Source organism: Lutra lutra, chromosome 2, assembly GCF_902655055.1.
Source record: "Lutra lutra chromosome 2, mLutLut1.2, whole genome shotgun sequence".
Classification (NCBI taxonomy): Eukaryota; Metazoa; Chordata; class Mammalia; order Carnivora; family Mustelidae; genus Lutra; species Lutra lutra.
In genome coordinates, this window is record NC_062279.1 from 126,354,619 (window position 1) to 126,368,086 (window position 13,468).

At 38.7% G+C, this 13,468-nt stretch overlaps 1 protein-coding gene across 1 annotated transcript in view; it reads right to left on the bottom strand.

Moving 5' to 3' along the window:
* Positions 1-6,546: 6,546 nt before the first annotated feature.
* MFSD8 (major facilitator superfamily domain containing 8) overlaps positions 6,547-13,468 on the bottom strand; it is a 41,310-nt gene continuing 34,388 nt past the window's right edge. The window contains exon 13 of the mRNA XM_047718402.1: positions 6,547-6,582. The gene's annotated coding sequence lies outside the window, so the exon portion shown is untranslated. The remainder of the gene's footprint in view (positions 6,583-13,468) is intronic.

The window sequence follows — 13,468 nt, forward strand, 5'->3', positions numbered from 1 at the left end:
CCTGAGCTGAAGGCAGAGGATTTAATCCACTGAGCCACCCAGGCGCCCCGAGAGTTTATTGTTTTTAAGAATTTATCCATTTAATCCAGATTGCCCTGTTTGTTGGCATATAATTGTTCATAATATTCTCTTATAATTGTTTATATTTCTTTGGTGTTGGTTGTTTAATTTATAATTTTATTTACTTGGGTCCTTTCTCTTTTCTTTTTAGTAAGTCTGGGTAGGGGTATATTGATCTTATTAATTCTTCCAGAGAACCAGCTGCTGTTTTTGTTGGTCTGTTCTACTGTTTTTTTGTTTTTGGGTTTTTTTTTTTTTTTTATTTCTATATCATTGATTTCTGCTCTAGTCTTTTATTATTTCTCTTTTCCTGCTGGATTTAGGCTTTCTTTGATATTCTTTTTTTTTAATATTTTATTTATTTATTTGACACAGAGAGATCACAAGTAGGCAGAAAGGCGGGCAGAGAGAGAGAGAGAGGAGGAAGCAGGCTCCCTGCTGAGCAGAGAGCCCAATCTGGGACTCGATCCCAGGACCCTGAGATCATGACCTGAGCTGAAGGCAGAGACTTAACCCACTGAGCCACCCAGGTGCCCCCTTTGATATTCTTTTTCTATCTCCTTTCGGTGTAAGGTTAGGTTGGATATTTCAGAGTTTTGTTTCCTGAGGAAGGCCTGTGTTGCTATATATACTTTCCTCTTAGGACTGCCTTTGCTGCATCCCAAAGGCTCTGAACGGTAGTGTTTTCATTTTCATTTGCTTTCATGTATTTTTTAAATTAGTCTTTAATTTCCTGATTGACCCATTCATTCTTTAATAGGATGTTCTTTAACCTCCATGTATTTATTTGTGTTCCTTCCAAATTTTTTCTCATGGTTGACTAAGTTTTAAAGCATTGTGGTCTGAAAATATGCATCATATAATCTCAGTCTTTTTTATTTGTTGAGACTTGATTTGTGACCCACCCAGTATGTGATCTATTCTGGAGAATGTTTCACCTGCACTTGAGAAGAATGTGTATTGTGCTGCTTTAGAATGAAATACTCTGAATGTATTTGTGAAGTCCATCTGGTCCAGTGTGTCATTCAAAGTCCTTGTTTCCTTGTTGATCTTCTGCTTAGAAGATCTGTCCCTTGGGCACCTAAGTAGCTCAGTTGGTTGGGCAACTGCCTTTGGCTCAGGTCGTGATACTGGAGTCTCAGGATTGAGTCCAGCATCGGGCTCCCAGCTCCATGAGGAGTCCGCCTCTCCCTCTGACCTTCTCCTCTCTCATGCTCTCTCGCTCTCAAGTAAATAAATAAAATCTTAAAAAAAAAAAAAAAGATCTGTCCCTTGCTATGAGTGGGATGTTAAAGTCCCTTATTACTATTGTATTATTATCAATGATTTTCTTTAATTTTGTTATTAATTGGTTTATATATTTGGCTGCTCCCAAGTTAGGGCTGTAAATATTTACAACTGTTGGATCTTCTTGTTGGATAAGATCCTTTTATTATTTTTTTTAAATTTATTTATTTGACAGACATAGATCACAAGTAGGCAGAGAGGCAGGCAGAGAGAGAGGAAGGGAAGCAGGCTCCCTGCCAAGCAGGGAGCCCGATGCGGGGCTAGATCCCAGGACCCTGGGATCCTGACCTGAGCTGAAAGCAGAGGCTTTACCCCACTGAGCCACCCAGGCGCCCCAAGACCCTTTTATTATGATGTAGTATCCTTCTTCATCTGTTATTACAGCCTTTGGTTTAAAATTTAATTTTTCTGATATAAGGATGGATACTTCAGCTTTCTTTTGATGTCCATTGGCATGATAAATTGTCTCCACAGCCTCACTTTAAATGTGGAGGTGTCTTTGGGTCTAAAGTGAATCTCTTAATAGGCAGCCTATAGATGGGTCTTTCCATATATATACACATATATATACATAAACACATTTTTTGATACCCTATGTCTTTTGATTAGAGCATTTAGTCTATTTATATTCAGAGTAATAATCGAAAGATATGAATTCGTGCCATTGTATCACTTGTAAAGTTGCTGTTCCTGTAGACTGTCTTTGTTATTCTTGTTCTGTTTCCATCTCAAAGGGTCCCCTTTAATATTTCTTGCAGGGCTAGGTTAGAATTCACAAATTCCTTTAATTTTTGTTTGTCCTGAGAATTTTTTCTCTCTCCTTCTATTCTGAATGACAATCTTACTGGATAAAGTATTTTTGGATGCATATTTTCTGCATTTAGCACACTGAATATGTCATACCAGTCATTTCTGGCCTTCCAAGGTCTCTGTGGACAGGTCTGCTACCAGCCTTATGTGTCTGTGTCTACCCTTGTAGGTTAAGGACCTCTTGTCCTGAGCTGCTTTCAGAATTTTCTCTATCTTTGAAATTTGCAGGCTACATTATTATATGTCAAGGTGTTGGCCTATTTTTATTGATTTTTCAGGGGGTTCTCTGTGCCTCCTGGGCTTAAGTTTCTGTTTCCTTCCCCAGATTAGGGAAGTTCTCAGCTATACTGTGTTCAAATAAACCTTCTGCCCCTCTCCCTCACTTCTCATCTTCTGGGGCCCCTATCATCTGGATATTATTTCATTTTATGGAATTGCTCAGGTCCCTAAGTCTCCTTTCATGATCTAGTAGTTTTCTTTCTCTTTTCAGCTTCCTTTTTTTCCATCATGTTGACTTCTTTTTTTTTTTTTTTTAAAGATTTTTATTTATTTATTTCACAGAGAGAGATCACAAGTAGGCAGAGAGGCAGGCAGAGAGAGAGAGAGAGAGAGGAGGAAGCAGGTTCTCCGCTGAGCAGAGAGCCCGATGCGGGACTCGATCCCAGGACCCTGAGATCATGACCTGAGCCGAAGGCAGCGGCTTAACCCACTGAGCCACCCAGGCGCCCCCATCATGTTGACTTCTATATCACTATCTCGCTCTTCTGCCTCACTTATCCTTGTTTTTAAAGCCTCCATTTGGGACTGCATCTCATTAATACCATTTTTAATGTCAGCCAGACTAGATTTTAGTTCTTTTATCTCTGCAGTTAGGATCCTCTAGTGTCTTCTATGCTTTTTTCAAGCCAGCTAGCATCTTTGTATTCATTATTTTAAATTCTAGTTGACATCTTTTATATCTATTGATTAAATCCCTGGCACTGAGTACTGTCTCCTTTCTTTTGGGCTGAATTTCTCTGTCTTGTCATTTTGTCCAGAAGAGCAAGGATGAAAGAAAAACAACAATAAAACAATAACAACAACCACCTCAGGAAATGTTTCTGGTATATGCTATACACTCTGCTGTGTGTTTTTGCTGCTTTTTCCCACTGGTCTTTACAGAGTTCCTCCTTGCTTGTAGTGAAGAGTGTTTGGACCTTTAAGTAGTTATGTCTTGATTTGTCAAGATAAGCCTGTAAGAGAAAAAAAAGAAGAAGAAAAAAAGAGAAACAACAAAAACCTAATTCAAGACAAGAGAAGAGGAAAAGGAATAAAAATGTGAAAGACAAATAAGAAACCATAAACCTAACTTTAAAAAAAAGAAAAAGAAAAGGAGTAGGGAAGGAAGAAAAGGTGGGGGGGGGGGAGTCTGATCTGAAAAATAAGAGAAGGAACAAAAAATGAATTAAAAAATTATAAACCTGATACAAAAAAAAAAGAAAGAGAAAAGAAAAAATGTATAGATAAAATAGAAGATAAAGAATAGAAAATAAGAAGTAGAAAAATTAAAAAAAAGAAAAATAAAAAAAGGAAGCAAGGCTGGTCCTATTTGCACTGTTAGCTGATGTTTTGGAGCATTTTTTAATCAGACTTGGTAGATGCCGGGCCTGTGTTGGTCTCCTGAGGGAGCTGGGCTGGCTTATAAGCTAACTTGCCTTTGTAAAGATGCCCATGACAGGTGCAGGGGGTGGGGTTTAGTGTAGGGGACTCAAGTGTCCACTGGAGGCCCTGTATTTCTCCCTGAAGTCTGAGAGTACTGGGGTTGGGGGAGGGAGGAGTGGTGGAGGAGTAAGAATATGGCATCACCCTTCCCTCTTGTCTCCAGGGAGGGGAACTCGTGGCCACTGCTGTTCAAAAGGTCCTCTTACAAAAGTGAACAGTCTCCGGTGTCCCAGGCTTTTGTCACATCCCTGCCCTTAACCTGTATTCTGTATGTGCCCAGGCCGTTGGCATACCCAGAGCCACAGATCTCTTGTATTTTATCTTTGGTTGGTGGCTGGGATTCAAAAATCCCAAGGTTTAAAAAAATCCCAGGTTTAAAAACCTGGTATGATGTGGGCCCACTCCCATCCCCCAGAGGGGAGAGGTTCAGAGCGTGCCCAGCACCATCCTGGCCCCAAAAAGCTGCACAGTTCATGCGCAGACTAGAGTTTATTGTAACACTTAGCGAAAAGCTGAAACCAGATTATCAGCCGTCTTCACATAATTCAGTCTCCCACTCCCTTCTGTCCCAGAAAAGTCATTACAGAGGCTTAAATCTCTTGTGGCAGACAGTGAAAAAATTGGCAGCCAGGTTTTCTGCAGTCTGCTCTTGTCTGCTTTCTCCTTAGTTCTGCCTCAGAAAAGCTGCCATTCTGTGCACACTCAGAGGTGAAGCCTCTTGTGGCTCACAGTAAAAAGTTGAGGTTTTCTGACCTCTGCGCATACCTCTGTCCCTGCTGACTCAATGGCTCCTGCCTGGCCTCCTGTCCTTGGAGAGGCAAAATATGCTCTTCCAAATGCGCTCCATAAGGAGAGTGATCTCTCCCTGTGCGACCCAGGGTATCTCCTCACTATGGCTTATTATCCCATCCCAACCCACTGTGCACTCTCCCATTTTTCTCCCTCTCTCTGATTTTGCTCCAGGAAAAGGGGTCCCTCCCTTTGTGGCTGCTGGGCTTTCCTCTCCTCCAAATCACATCTCTGAACCTCGCATCCACCAGGTTCTTTCCCTCCAACTGTGCAGATTGTTTTCTCAGATTGTATTCCTAGTTGTTTGAAGTAGTTGGATGTTAATCTAGCTGTGTTCCAAGGATGAGGCAAACTCAGGGTCCCCTGACTACTCCTCCACCTTAGTTCTGCCCCTAGTATTTCTTTATCTTCATGAAAGGTTGTAGGTAAAGGTTGTACACAAAAATGATTATCACAAGTTTAGTTAACAGTAATCACCTCACATAGTTACAATTTTGTTTTCTTGGGATGAGAATTTAGGGTGTGTGGGGGAGTATTTATTTAAAAACATTTTTTTTTTTTAGTAGATATGTTACATTTGTTTTAGGTGTACAATGGTAGTGATTCTACACATTTTGCTATGCTCACCACAACTGAAGCTAATTGTGATGAGAACTTTTAAGATCTCTTTTAGCAACATACAGTATTGTTGACTATAGGCACCACAGTACATCCCCAGGACTTATAACTGGAAATTTTTACCCTTTGGCCACTTCCACCCATACTCCCTATCTTCAACCACTGCCCCCCGTCATCCCCTGCCTCTGGTAACCACCAATCTGTTTTGTTTCTGTGAGTTCAGTTTTTTTCAATTCCATATATAAATGAGATCATACAGTATTTGTCTTTCTCTCTCTGACTTACTTCACTTAGCATATTAATCTTTTAATATTATTCCATCTCTACCATGTTTTCTGCTATTTATTTGTTAAAGAAAAAAAAAGAAATGTGTTTCTTTAATGTAAAGAGACTATTTTATATAGAGAGTCTATATAGAGACTGTGTAGAGACTATTCATCACTTTGTTAATATAAGATTTTACTGTTGTTGCCATGGGACTGAAAAGTGTGTATATCTATCTATCTATCTATCTATCTATCTATCTATTAATACATTTTATTAGAAAGTTTAAACATATGATAAACTTTACAGAAATGTTCTGTAGCATTTCTTAAGTTCTAGGATCAACTGATTGCATCCCAATGGTACCATTTACAATGTATCTTCTGAATTTTCCAAAAGCTCCAGAAGCATGATTAGACTTAGGTTTGATTGGCGTGGGGTTAGATGGAGAAGGAAAGGGACAAGAATAGTTCTTAGCTGGTACTGTTTTTACTACTAGGAACATATGATAACTTGTTGCCTCTTTTTGTGATACTAAGATTGATTAGTAGATTCAGAAGCTGTCAGCGTCATGTACGCATTATAAAGTTCTCGATGAGTTTTCCATTCAATGATGACTGCTACCTAGATTCATGATTTCATTAGGAATTACAAGATGGTGACATTTCTGTCATTCCTTTTGAATTTTCTGTCATTCATTAACCAGAAATAAAGAAGATACAGAAAAGGCTGGCACAAAGCTTCATTTTTTCATTTATTTACTAGTTCTCAGAATAAAAAGAGTTTGTGCTCTAGAAACTACCAAAGGTAACTAGTAAGGTGTTTGTTTTGGTATATTTGTGAACTCAGACTTTTTTAAAATTAATTTTTATTGTGACAAAACAGCATTTCTTGGGGCATCTGGATGGCTCAGTGGGTTAAAGCCTCTGCCTTTGGCTCAGGTTATGATCCCAGGGTCCTGGGATCGAGCCCGCATCAGGCTCTCTGCTTGGCAGGGAGCCTGCTTCTTCCTCTCTCTCTCTGCCTGCCTCTCTGCCTACTTGTGATCTCTGTCTGTCAAAGAAATAAAATAAAAATCTTAAAAAAAAAACAGTATTTCTTATAGTTTTTGCTTTATAAAAGTTATTGATGTCTTATTGATGACACAAATATTAACATTTTCTTTGTGATTGTAACACTGAGCATAATGAAGTATCCTTTGGTGCCTTTTTATTCCTTTTTGCTTGAATTCTGCCTTGTGAAGTCAAGATGTTGACCCCTGCTTTCTTTGAATTAGCTTGGCCTGGAACATCCATACTTAGCATTTTATTTTTAACCTTTCTGTGTCTGTTTAAGGAATGTCTCTTGTACACAGTTAGTGTTGAATTTCTTAGCAAAAGAGATGAAAATATTTTTTTCTCGTTAAAGATCAGTCTATTTGGGGTGCCTGAGTGGCTCAGTGGGTTAAGCCTCTGCCTTCGGCTCAGATCACGATCTCAGAGTCTTGGGATCGATCCCCACATCGGGCTCTCTGCTCAGCAGGGAGCCTGCTTCCTCCTCTCCTCTCTCCGCCTACTTGCAATCTCTCTCTGTCAAATAAATAAAATATTAAAAAAAAAGATGAGCCTATTTGCATTTATTTATTTATTTATTCACTCATTTAACAGAGAGAGAGGGAGAGCACAAGCAGGGAGAGCAACAGGCAGGGAGAGAGGGAGAAGCAGGCTCCCTACAGAGCGGGGAGCCCAATGTGGGGCTCAGTCCCAGCATCCTGGGATCATGACCTGAGCCAAAGGCAGACGTTTAACCGACTGAGCCACCCAAGCACCCCACCTATTTGCATTTATTGATATGACTGATTTGTTGGCTGTTCCAATGTCTAAAAAATATGTTCAAGTAATTAGTAATAGCATGGAAAGTATGTATAATATTAAGGTTCTAAGAAACAAAATTTAAATTACTTGACACTTTTGCTTAAAATCAAGAGACATTATATGTCTCTTTTTAGACTTTTTATTGTTTCATTGAATTATTTGTCTCTTTATGCTGAAAACACTTTTGCCCTAGTTACTATATCTTCATATTAAATCTTGAAATGTATTATTAGTATAGGTCTTCCAGCTTTCTTCAGGATTATTTTGATGTGCTAGGCCCTTTGCATTTCCATCATAATTTAGGAGTCATTTTCTCAGTTCCTACTGGGTTTTATTGTGATATTAAATTAAATTAAATATATAAATCAATTTGAAATAAATTAATATCATAATAGTATTGCATCTCCAGTCTCTGAATATAGTATATCTTCTGAGTCAGTTTTTCGGGTGCTTGGTAACTGAAAGTACAAATACTTTTCATATGTATGTTTGAGTTTTATTTTAGCAAATTTTTCTTGTATTATAGTCTGTAGAATTTATTCTGTTTCATTGCTTTGGTTATCTTCAAAGACTTCTACAATATATGTTAAGTTATCTGTGCTTAGTTTTTATATCTATCACTGTCTCTGGAATCATTTTTATTTCTGTTGTTTTAAGTTTTCCTTTGTCTTTTATTTCCCTTATGAAGTTATCTGTGGCATCTTATTTACTCTTATGTTCTTTCTAATTTGGTCTTTATGTTGAGATTATTTTTTAAATTTCTTATTCTTTTCTGAGCTTTGGCAGCAATACTTTCATACCTTCATATTCTCTTATTTCTCAATTTCACTGAGGAATTGTCTCATTTCTAATTGTGATTTATGTCATTTTTTTCAAGTTTCCATTATTTCATAATTTCTTTCTGCTCATTTTAGGATATTTAGTTTTTCTGTGTTTTATGGGTCGATCTATCTGGCATGCCTTTGTTGTCTGTAAGAATATAATTGAATTCAACTGTACTATTTTCTTGTTCCTCCTCCATATTTATTCCACAAATGGCACTTGTATATCTGGCTGTTCATGTCAGAATCCTGGAAGTCATTCTTAGATTTTTTAAGATTTTATTTATTTAGGGATGCCTGGGTGGCTCAGTGGGTTAAAGCCTCTGCCTTCAGCTCAGGTCATGATCCCAAGGTCCTGGGATCAAGGTGGCTCAGTGGGTTAAAGCCTCTGCCTTCAGCTCAGGTCATGATCCCAAGGTCCTGGGATCAAGCCCCGCATTGGGCTCTCTGCTCAGCAGGGAGCCTGCTTCCTCCTCTCTCTGCCTGCCTCTCTGCCTACTTGTGATCTCTGTCAAATAAATTAATTAAAAATAAATAAATAGATAGATAGATAGATTTTATTTATTTATTATTTGAGAGAGATTGAAAGAATGAGTGGATGGAGCAGATGGGGACTTGATCCAGGAACCCTGGGATTGTGACCTCAGCAAAAGGCAGATGCTTAACCGACTGAGCCAACTAGGCACCCCTAGAAGTCATTCTTAACACCTTCTTTTACTTTATCTAATCAACTAATCCTGTAAACTCTACTTCTGAAATATATTTTGATGCTGTGCTTTCAACTCCCAGTTCCACTGCCAATTCCCTAATCCCAGGTCACCAGCATTACCCATCTGAACTATGCAGTAAACTGCTTGTCTCCAAACATCTACTCTTGCCTCCTGTGTATCAGTCAGGGTTTTTAGTTGCAAACATTAGAATCTAATCTAGTTAGGTAAGCAGAGAATACATTTATTAAAGGGTATTGGTACATAGAATATCTAGGAGGGACAGAGATTCAAGCTTTGCAGTTAAATCACTGAATGTAGGAGCTGCCCCAAAAAAGACACTGCCACCCCTGCTCAGCACAGATCCCACAGCCATGCTGATGAAGCTATGGAACTGGGTTCTAGAAGCTCTGCCAGTGATCCTCCGACATTTAACCGCTGACCTTGCTCTTTCACCAAAGTCAATTTTTCTCATGTTGCCCACTTCCTCTTTTTTCCCTCAATTCCTTATGAAATCTAACGTGTGTGTGTGTGTTGTGTGTGTGTGTGTGTGTGTGTGCTGCATGTGTGTGCAAGTTGGGGAGGGGCAGAGGGAAATGGAGAGAGAATCCTCAAGCAGACTCCCTACTGAGCCTGTCACAGGGCTTGATCCCATGACCCTGAGATCATGACCTGAGCCAAAATCGAGAGTTAGATGCTCAACCAACTGAACCACCCAGGCACTCCTAACTTGGATTCATCTATAGAAAATAACTTTCCCTCATCAATATTTGATTACCCTGAAGTTTAGATATGCAAAATGCAGAACAGATTCTTGAATCTATTTTCTGGTTTTCAGAATTAAGAACTAAAGCCCTAGCAACCTCCAAAGGGGACCAATGGGTTTCTTATTTTTTTAAAATTTTTATGTATTTTTAAAGATTTTATTTATTTACTTGACAGAGATCACAAGTAGGCAGAGAGGTAGGCAGAGAGTGAGAGGAGGAAGCAGGCTCCCTTTAGAGCACTGATTTGATTGGTAGGTCTGAAGAAGCTGAGTACAAGCAACTTCATCTACTTTCCACAATGGCACATATAATATTTTCTATGATTGCAATGATGTGAGAACAGTTGGGAGGTGTAGGCATAGTGGATAAACATATATATTTGTCAGCTCAACAGACCTTTCTTTGGTGGAAACTCCTCTTCTCCATTCAGCTTTAAATTTGCTTAGTCTATGTAATTAAGTTGAGCCTGACAGTTCATCCCCTCCTGTCTCTTCAATGTACAGACGATGGCATTCCCAGAATGGATGAACGATCCAGGCCTGGATTAGTAGAGGATTCCATTCCCTGTCCATCTGGTCAGTTCACAGATGGGTATGCAAGTTAAAGTTGGCAACTTTGAGCCTTTTCTGATACTTCTGCCAGAGCCATTTTTCTCTGGTATTATGAGTTACAAAGATGTTGCAAACTTGGGGCTGCCCGTGCTCATCTTGCCACAGAATGGAGAGTACCTGAAAATAAAGTCAAGCATGTAGAACTAAAAGAAAAAGAGAGTCCTGATGACATTCTTTGGACTCCTAACTCTAACCATGCCTAAAGTAAGAATACCTCTTACTTACCCCTGGAGACCTACTGCCTGAGGTCTACAAAGCCTTGCATTTTCCCTCTGTAGCCTCAACTAACACAACTTTCCCTCAGTCACTATAGTTCAGCCACCTCAGACCTATCTGTAGTCCCATGAATGCCCCAATATCCTACCACTTCCAGGGTTTTTGCACCTGCCTTGCCTTTGGCCTGAAATGCACTTGTCTCACTCTTCACCAGTCCAAACCATTCTCTCCACCAAGCCTTAGTTAATCATTACATCTTTAGAACAACAGTCCCTGACTTTCCTGTTCCGATCAGATCCCCCATGAGTCACGTTACCTTCATAGCTCCCTATACTTCTCTCGCATCACCTTGGCTTCAGGCATAATCATTTGTGTAATCATTTCACTAATTAATTTAAGTCCCACGAGGGCAGGGGCTCCGTGTATTTTGTTCACTGCTTTATTCCCAATGATGACACGGTGATTGGTACATAATAGGTACCCCTTGAACTGGTGTTGAAAGTATGAATAAATAATTTTAAGGCTTAAGATACATATACATAGTAATTTTTTATTAGAAAGTGTACATTCACAATGTAAAATACATTAACTTACAAATAAATCTATAGACGAAAATGGTACTGAAAATATCCTCTCACAATAAGTTAAAAATCTATTCTTGAGCAGATGCAGATAAAATAGTTTACACTCCCCAAAACAAAAATTACATACATATCTATTTCACTTTAGGCAAGATAACTGGGGGAGTGTGAATGCAGGCCAGCTTAGCAAGGTAACATGGAGATGCCTTGTGAAATTATAAATCCCTTCAAATATAAAAATCCTCTAAGATTAGGTTTTCAAAAACCATTCTAAATACAAACTGTTTTCAGCAATTTTTCATATCTTATGGTCTCCTGTCATCTTTTTCAACTTAGACTCCACTTGTCTCACTCAAGACCTTAACTAGTGATTTTTTCCTCAAATCTATCTCCCTGCCCTGTCCTCAACCCCATGTCACTTCCTCATCTTCTTCTATGCCAAGATGTGTGGTGGTATAATCACCCAGAAAAGAAAGCACTCTTACTAAAAAGAAAGGTGTTAGTCATTTTTGCAAGGTTATAGTTTATCTGAATTTTATTTAATATTATAAATCTTGGGAAGTTGGGAAACTTCTCTATGTCATACTCTTGCACAGAAACAGTCTACTCTGCTAAGATTAAATAGCTCCAGTTAGTCGGGTTCAAATTACATTTTTCAAATATTTCTGCTAATATGATTCACTGGTATACCTAACTTAATTTAATGCTAAAATACACAATTAACTGCTCTTGCAACTTTCTGGGCTCTTTTCCCCACTATAACAAATTTAGTGGTTTAGAGTGTGGAGTCTAAAGACAGACTGTTACTTAGACAAGTGTCTTAACTTCTCTATATCTCTGTTCCTTTTTCTGTAAAATGGGACTCACAACAGTATCTTTGCTTTATAAGATGGCTGTGAAAATTAAACTGTATATTACATATTACCTGCAATATGGAAAGAATTCTCTAAACATGGTCTATTATTTTCATCATCACCATTATTGTTATTTCTACCACACATACTATCTAAACCAAGGGTGGAGTTCACTCTTTAGGATTAGAAGTTACCCAACAAATGTAAGACTGAGGAAAGAACTGCAGAACATCAGGAAAGAGAGATCCCAGGACTTGACCAAACAGCCAGACACCTAACTATGGTTCTGATAAGGCTAACTGAAGTGGTCTTGCTAAGGGAGGTGGAGATGAGTCAAAACAATCTCTAAAATTTAATCAGGATAATTTCTGTCAGATTAAGCTTTCCAGTAGAGCTAAAGAAGTTGGATATAAGAGTACAGCAAATTCCAATAGCAAAAAAGCTGAATAGTCTGATTTAAAAATGGGCAGAGGAGGGGCACCTGGCTGGCTTCGTCCATATGGCATGCAATTCTTGATCTCAGGGTTGGGAGTTCAAGCCCCATGTTGAGGATAGAGCTTAAAAAAAAAAAAGAAAAGCTTTTTTAAAAATGGGCAGAGTTTCTAAACAGACATTTTTCCAAAGGACATATATATATATATATGGCCAGCAGAGACATGAAAGGATGTTCCACATCAGTAATTCTCAAGGAAATGCAAATGAAAACCATAATGAGGTATCACCTAGCACCTGTGGAAATGGCTAGTATGAAAAATACAATAAATAACAAGTATAGATGAGGATGTGGAGAAAAAGGAACCCTTGTGCACTGTTGGTAGAAATGTAAATTGGTGCAGCCACTGTGGAACACAGAATGGAAGTTCCTCAAAAAATAAAGAACTACCATACGGCATGGCAATCCCTCCTATGGGTATATATCCAAAGGAGATGAAGGTAGGATTTCAAAGAGGTATCTGCACTCCCATGTTCACTGCAGCATTATTCACAAAAGACAAAACAGGGAAACAACCTAGATGTCTATCAACGGGGGAATGGATAAGGAAGATGTGTGTATATAATGGAATATTATTTAGCCATGAGAAAGGAGAGCCTTCCATTTGTGGCAACATGGATGGAACTTGAGGCCATTATGAAATCAGTCAGACAGAGACTTATATGTGAAATCTAAAAGAGCTGAGCTATTAGAGGCAGAGAATGGGTGATAGTTGACAGGGGCTTGTGGGTGGAGGAAATGGGGAGATGTTGGTCAGAGAACTTCCTATCATAAGATAAATAAGTTCTGGGGATTTACTCTATAGCATGGTGATCACAATTAATAATGCTGTATTTTGTACTTAAAAGTTGCTGAGAGTAGATCTTAAATGTTCTCACCACAAAAAAGAAAGGATAATTATGTGATACGACAGGTAGGATAGACAGAAGTGTTAGCTAATGCTATGGCGGTAACCATTTTGCTATATATAAATTCATCAAATCAATGCATTGTACACCTTCAACTTACACAATGTTATATGTAAATTATATCCCAA